The sequence below is a fragment of the Phasianus colchicus genome, chromosome 1 (assembly GCF_987193195.1).
Source record: "Phasianus colchicus chromosome 1, bPhaCol1.hap1.1, whole genome shotgun sequence".
NCBI lineage: Eukaryota > Metazoa > Chordata > Aves > Galliformes > Phasianidae > Phasianus > Phasianus colchicus.
The window spans coordinates 83,731,191-83,738,194 of NC_143436.1; the positions used below are offsets into that span (position 1 = coordinate 83,731,191).

The window sequence follows — 7,004 nt, forward strand, 5'->3', positions numbered from 1 at the left end:
CCACTCTCTGGGTTCAATCTTCCAGCCAATTCTTTACTCAACAAATTGTGTACCTTTCCAAGCCGTGGGCTACCAGCTTCCCCAGGAGAATACTGGGGGAGACAGCATCAAAGGCTTTGCTTAAGCCTAGATAGACTAAATGTCAACAGCCTTTCCCTTCTCTACCAGGCAGGTCACCCAGTGACTCCCACAGCTTGGTGTCATCTACAGACTTGCAGAGGGTGCACTCAGTCCCACTGTTCTTGCCACTGACAAAGATTGGGCTTGTGTCCAGAAAGTTTTGCTTCTGTGATGGAATTTTTTTTTTTTTTTTTCTGTTTTAAGTCTCCCTCCACACTTGGTGTGGCATAGAGAAGTGGCTCCGCACAGAGGGTCCTGGACCCATTACTGAATATTGTGCCGTTCTGGCAAGCCATTGCATCCTCTGTGTCTCCAAGTCCCTCACAGCCTTGATCCAATGTGAGCAGATAGCAGGCTTTTCTGAGACTTGGAGTCTGTATGGCCAGGGGCTGGCAGTATAGGACCTTGGCCATGTCCAGCAGTGCTTACCGAAGCATGAATAAAGCCTTGTTTTGCTGGCTAGCTTTACACCTGGGGCCCCAGTCCCCACAGAGCCACCAGCCATGTATCATAAGAATGATCCCCCAGCCCTACCCCACTGTGTAATTGGGCTAATTCTTAGCATCGTGTGACCTTTCAACTGTTAACTCTGCTTGAAGCATAGTTGTGCTTATGCACTTACTTTATAAATAATAACGAAGATGTGAAAGTAGAACAGGTAGGGGATTCTGCCCAGTCAGTTGCTTTAAAGCAGGAGCTGGGCAATCCTACTTTGTATTTTCTGAGCAGATTTTTACAAAAAAAACATACTTGAATCTTGTTGAAATGCATTGAAATCGTGAAAATAGCTTTGGGGTGGGCATGGAGAAGGAGGTGCAAGAAGTAACTTTAGGGAAGTAGAAAGGTGAAAGCAGTAAAACATTGGGAGTTTATATTCAAAATAATCACTTAGAAGGGAACTGTTTTTTGAAAGTGTTAGAAGTTTTAAAACAGAGCCATTTATTCCCAGTGCAATACTTCAGTTCATCCAAACAAATTAGTTTGGGGGTTTCATTTGCTTTTTAACTTACACTAGACTTTTTGGTAGGCTTTTTAGGGCAACCCAAAAATAACTTATTTTGATTTGCTGGCAAACCAAAAAATCAATTATTTCCACAGTTGTAAATTGTGCATTTATAAAAGACAAATGCTCTATTGCTGTTTGTCAGTGTGTTGCTCATGAAGGAATTTCTTTGTTTATCCATTTTTCTTTTTTAAAGAGGCAATGAAATTCAACACAAAAGACGTGGATTAAAGCAGCATCAAAATGAAATGCACAGAAGTCAGGAAATGCTGGAATCACATGGTGGTCTTTAAAAGCTCACAGGCTGTTCTTATGGCAGGATTTCTGCCTTGTTCAATGAGGGGTTTAGATAGGGTATGATAAATAAGATGTATGGCCACACAATGAATAATGAAGGAGAAATGAAATATTGAATAGCCACTTATTCAGCAAGTTGCAGGCTTCCTGTGGACCGAATGTGGCAGGGTCCTGCAGGGGGTAGCAGGTCTGTGGAAGTAAAGGAAAGCCACATTAAAAAGTTTGCAAAGGAGGCTGTGGTTAGGAGCGTGAGAGGGGCTGTTACACTGTCATTTGAGTGTTTCACTCCACAAATTTCACATTTTAAAAGTAAGATCAGTCTGAAATTCGAGATACTACAGCAGATTTTAAATGGCTGCAAGAGCTCTTGAGATTATCTAAATCAAGCCACTAAGTAAAATAAGGTCACAGTCTTGCCAGTTGTTCTGCGTGGGAAAGCTGTGAAAGCCAGTGAAGGCTGTACGTGGTCAGGGTACTTGCATGCACAGAACAAATAGGCTTGCTGGAGCAAACAGTATACATTGTAGGTTGTGTACAAGATCGTTTGCCAAGCTTACAGCCTCTGCAAGAGCTGAACTTTGTTTCTTGCCACATTCTTTGGAGAATATTATAGAGCAGTCATATAAAGCAAGATGACAAATCTCAAGGGGCTCCTATGCTGTGGCTGAGTAATGCTGCTGTTTCTCAGTAACTTGGTAGCAGAAGGAAATGGAGTGTAGCCCTTTGCAGTGTTTCAGTAAAATGCAAGATATATTTTCTGCTTGTTCTAGGGATGCTCTTAAGTACAGACTGGGGGCACTCTGGGGTCCCAGTGCAGTGCTGCAATGGAGTGCCTCTGCTTAGGCAGGAAGATAGCTAACTTGGTGCTTATGTGTGTGGATTATTGCTATTGTAAGGATGGTTTGACCACTGTCGAATCTAAGTGACCACCTAAAAAACTAATTGGTTTTCAGGTAGTTTAGTAAGTTGAATTGGTTGACAGTGAAAGATTGGTCCAGCAAGCACTGGAGTTGGTCCAGCAGCAGTGCTATGCAAGGGAGAGAAGAAGGGTAAGTTTCCAGTGACCTGTTGGATCTGCTCAGCTGCTCAAGGAGTAACATCTTCAGAGGAAAGGTCATATAGAGCCATTAACAAAACTTGTACCAATGTTTGTTCAAACTTTCTTAAGTTCTTGCTATTTGCCTGTGCAAATAAATTTAACAGGGAGTTGGCAAAATGCCCTGTGTACTTTTGACCCTAGTAGTGACTGGTTACAGGATCCCTGGCCTTCTTTCCTAACTTCACCTTAGTGAAATTTGGAGAGTTAGTGCCAATTTGGAACCCTCACGCATGAAGTGGTGAGTGAGAACTTGGTAACAGGCACACATTTGAAAAGACTTGGCAGATACCTTTTGCTTTTAACTCCCAGATCTTAATCTTGTGGAGTTTAAAGCTGCTCGGTTCTGTCAGGGTTTTTTGGATAACAGTGATGAATGCCATTGCACAGTGCTGTGTAGTGGCTAAGTCACTTTTGCCATTTTCTTTCAAGAAAGATAATCACTATTGGATATTGGCCAGCTCTAGCAAATTTCATCTCTAAAGAGCAAAAATTCTGGCAAGTCAGAACTCTGGAAACAGCAGAGGAACTCTTCTGAGTTCTTAACTGAAGCTTGTTATCCTTCAAGCCAGACAGCATGCCACAGAACTAGGGGCTACCACACTGCCACAAAACCTATTCCTGCTGCTTGATTCTTCCTCTTGTTCTTGCCCTCAAACATAAATTAGGACACCACGGAGCATGTTCTATGTTTCATCTCCCAGCAGTGGTATGTTGGTGGCACCGACTATGTTTTCAAGTGCTGTTATTTTCTCCTGTGTATACATACACCTTCCTGCGCGTACTTTAAATTTGGTGTTGGAAGTTGTGGGTAGAGAGAATACAAGTGATTCAAGGAAAGTGAGCACTGAGAGCAGGGACTCAGGATGACACTGGGCTGAATCATAAGCCAGGTCCAAAGACTCGGGTCCTCAAATGTTTGATTCTGAGCTGTGGGGAAGTGACAGGTCCTGAAATCCTATCAAGGCTGGAGCTTCTTTGGAAAAAGGTCCAGGCATAGGATTGTAGTGTCAGGGCTGAACTAACACCCAGTACAAGATTTTTGTAACATCTTGACCGCTTACTTTTTTGGCAGGGAGGTGAAGTTCCTCCCTATCCAGTGGCAGAATGTAAAGGGAGAAAACTTGAGTGGAAGGTCTTTGAAAAGGATGTTGCTGAACTCGCTAGCATTGAAGCATAGGAAGTAGAGGGTCTCAGAGAAATGTGTGCCAGGTTTACTTCAATCCCTTCTTCAGGAGGCATATAACAAGAGCTGCCATAGCCAGCTCACTGCTTTGCTTCTGTGGGAGACTGTACTTTCCTCACCACTGTTATCAGCATGATGCCAACAGATGTTCTGTTTGGGTGCAAGCATACACAAGAATTTGCCTTTTCTGTGTAGTGAATGTAATATGAGGTCGAAGTTGGAAATGTCAACTCTATAGCTGCATGTTGCTGGAAAGGCCAGCAGAAGTCAGATAAGACAACCCAAGGCATATAAAATATTGCTACACAGCTCAGATGACATACATAAATACATAGGATGGGGATTATGCTGCCAGGCATGGGCTTGTGCCTATTAAAATATGGTCTTGCAGCCATCCCTTTGGGTGTTGGTTTTTGTTTGCTGAAAATTGTCAAGTTTGGTGGTGAAATCGTACATCCTGAAGTGTGCACAGTTTCTTCTGATTGAAACCTGCTACTTTCAAGCACCAGTCTTTCCAAGGAAAGAAGGGACCAGCCTGTTCTGTCCCATGGCACTGTCAGAGTGCTGAGTCCAGGGCAGCAACTGGAGGTGCTCAGCCGAGGTTGGATTAGCTGGGAGAAAACAGCAGTGATGCCTGTGAGTAGATGCATAGTAAGGCAACAGAGCTGTGGTCATTAGCTACTCCCACACATCTCAGGCTTTTTGACACAAAGGGGAAGAGACCTCATTCAGTGGTGTGAGCTTGTGAGGATCTGGTTTCCATAACAACTCCGGGTCTTCTCTTCATGTTCCAGGATCATCTTTTTGAGCGGCTCCTAGAACTTGACTTGTTACAACGCAGCACGCTTCAACAGCAGCTCACTCCTCTTTGGCAGCTGGAGCAAGTATTGTTACCTTGGGAGATAACGTGTTCGTCACGAAGGCAATGCAGAATGTGAAACACAAATCTGCAGTGTCTTTCTATTCTTTCCAGCCTTTTCAGTGGCCGGTATGTTTGATCTTCCCCCAGATGGTGACCTGCTGGTCTTTAGCTAAATTGTCTGTATAACTCTAGGATATGTATATGCACCTAAGCTCTGACTGCAGTTACATGGGGGGGGGGGGTTAAGTCCCACCCCTCCTGGCACACAAGGGGTGCCCAACGCACATAGGAGTACCCACTCTTTGTAGTAAGTGGGTGTCAGTGCTCACAAAGGAATGGTGCCTGACTGCTGGATGCTGAAATATCTTTTAGAAAGGTATTAAAAGCTGACATGGGTTGCAGCAGTACAGAAGCTGTACTTGTGGTGCAGAAATACTCTAAACTTTGAGGAGCTCAGCAGCGGGGTTGGACATGGTGAGCATCGCTGCAGAGCTGGCTGCAGGCATTCTCCTTTCTGCTGCTGGTAATGAGGAGCAGTAAATTCTGTGATGTCTGCCTGACTGCTACTTTCCTTTTGAAGTATCGATAAGGTTTGGGAAAATGTCTGTGACTGTGACACCCTGCTTGCTGGGAATTGAACAGTCAGAAGTAGAATCATAAAATCATGGAATATCCCGAGTTGAACAGGACCCACAAGGATCATCGAGTCCAACTCCTGACTCCACAAAGCACCACCCAAATCCAAACCCAATATCCCTATATCTGAGAGCAGTGTCCAAACACTCCTTGTACTCCAGCACTCAGTGCTGTGCCCACTGCCCCGTACAGCCCGTTCCATGCCCACCGCCCTGTGGTGCAGACCCTGTCCCTCACCCCCAGCTGCCCTCCCCTGACACAGCTCCATGCCGTTCCCTCGGGCCCTGTCGCTGTCACACAGAGCAGAGCTCAGCGCTGCCCCTCCGCTCCCTGTGAGGAGCTGCAGCCGCCATCAGGCCTCCCCTCAGCTCCTCTGCTCTGGGCTGAGCACACACAGGACCTCAGCTGCACCTCACACACCTTGCCCTCCAGACCCTCCACCACCTTCATAGCCCTCCTTTGGACACTCCCTCTTACTTTAATGTCCTTTTTGTACAGTAGACACGCTGCAAACCAGTTTCTTTCTATAGCATGTTATGTAGTTAGATCAGTTGGCATTGGAGTTCAGCTGTGCACTAGTGCACATCTCTAGGGGATGTTTGTTCCTTAATTTTAATGAAAAAAAGTTGTTAAAAGGTGCAGAGACTTTTGGAGGGAAGGTCTGACAAGCACAGCAGCCTAAGAATGGTGGTTTGCTCTGACCATTGTCTCTGCGTGGGTTCACAACCCTGCCGCTGATGGGACGGCCCTGGGAGCAGCTTCATTTTGCAGGCTGATGGCAAAAAAGAGATTGGCCTCTTTTGCATCAGTTCTCCTCTTCCCTTGCTAAAAAAGCAATGCATGCAGCCCAGAGCAGGGGTCAGAAAGGCGCTAATACCCTCTGCTCCATCTGTTGTTGCTCTGTCCCATCTTTTCCTGTTCACTCTACTTCAGTGTTTGTCACCAGGGAAGCTTGAATGCATAAAGGAGAACCACAATTGAGACTGGCATTGAAGTAATAAATTTAACTCTGAAATAAACGATACCTGTGGGTAATAGGTTTGAAATTGCTGTGTTCCTTAGTAACGGGATATAATTACAAGTACCACAAGATCTGCAGGGCAAAGGTGCAATTATCCCCCTCATTTCGAAGTTTCAGTGAAAGCATTACCACAATGTTGCCACAATTCAGTAACATGGAACAGCGAACTTATTGGGAAGATAACAGTGGTTGAGCACACGCTTCTTTGTGATCTCTCCACGCTGGAGCCCTCCACCCAACAATCTTGAAAATGCACAATATGCTGTGATAAAATCCACCCATCCACAGTGCATCGCAGTTGCTGTGAGATTGCTGAAGGGTTCCCTTAGTAACTGCCAGGGAATGCTCAATGAGTGATGGGAGCGCTTTATACCAGCGGGCAGGTCATCATTTGTTACCGTGCCATCCTACAGTAATTAAAGGCTATTGAATGATATTTCTACACTGTAACCGTGGGGGGGTTGGGGGGCTGCCTTTGTGTCCCTACTTACAGTTGCTCAGTAATTACAGAGTAATGACTGATAGCATTTCTATGTTTCACTGGGCTGCTTATTGTGTTCCCCTGTGTAGGGTTGTTGTTCTCTGGGAGTCTGGGGGTGATGCCCTGATTGCAGCTACTTCTAATAGCAGTCCATCTGCATATAGCTTTATTGTTCCGCCTCCTTAGGGTCTGGCAGCGAGAAGGTGATTGTGCCAAGATCCACACGGTCTGAGGATATCAGAGTTAGGGGTGTTGCTGATGGATACGGTATTCAACTGATGAGCGGGATATAACTTTAAGGG

At 45.3% G+C, this 7,004-nt stretch overlaps 1 protein-coding gene across 1 annotated transcript in view; it reads left to right on the forward strand.

The window, feature by feature from the left end:
- Nucleotides 1–7,004, forward strand: part of LSAMP (limbic system associated membrane protein) — a 965,192-nt gene that overhangs the window by 293,006 nt on the left and 665,182 nt on the right. The gene's annotated exons all lie outside the window — the stretch shown is intronic.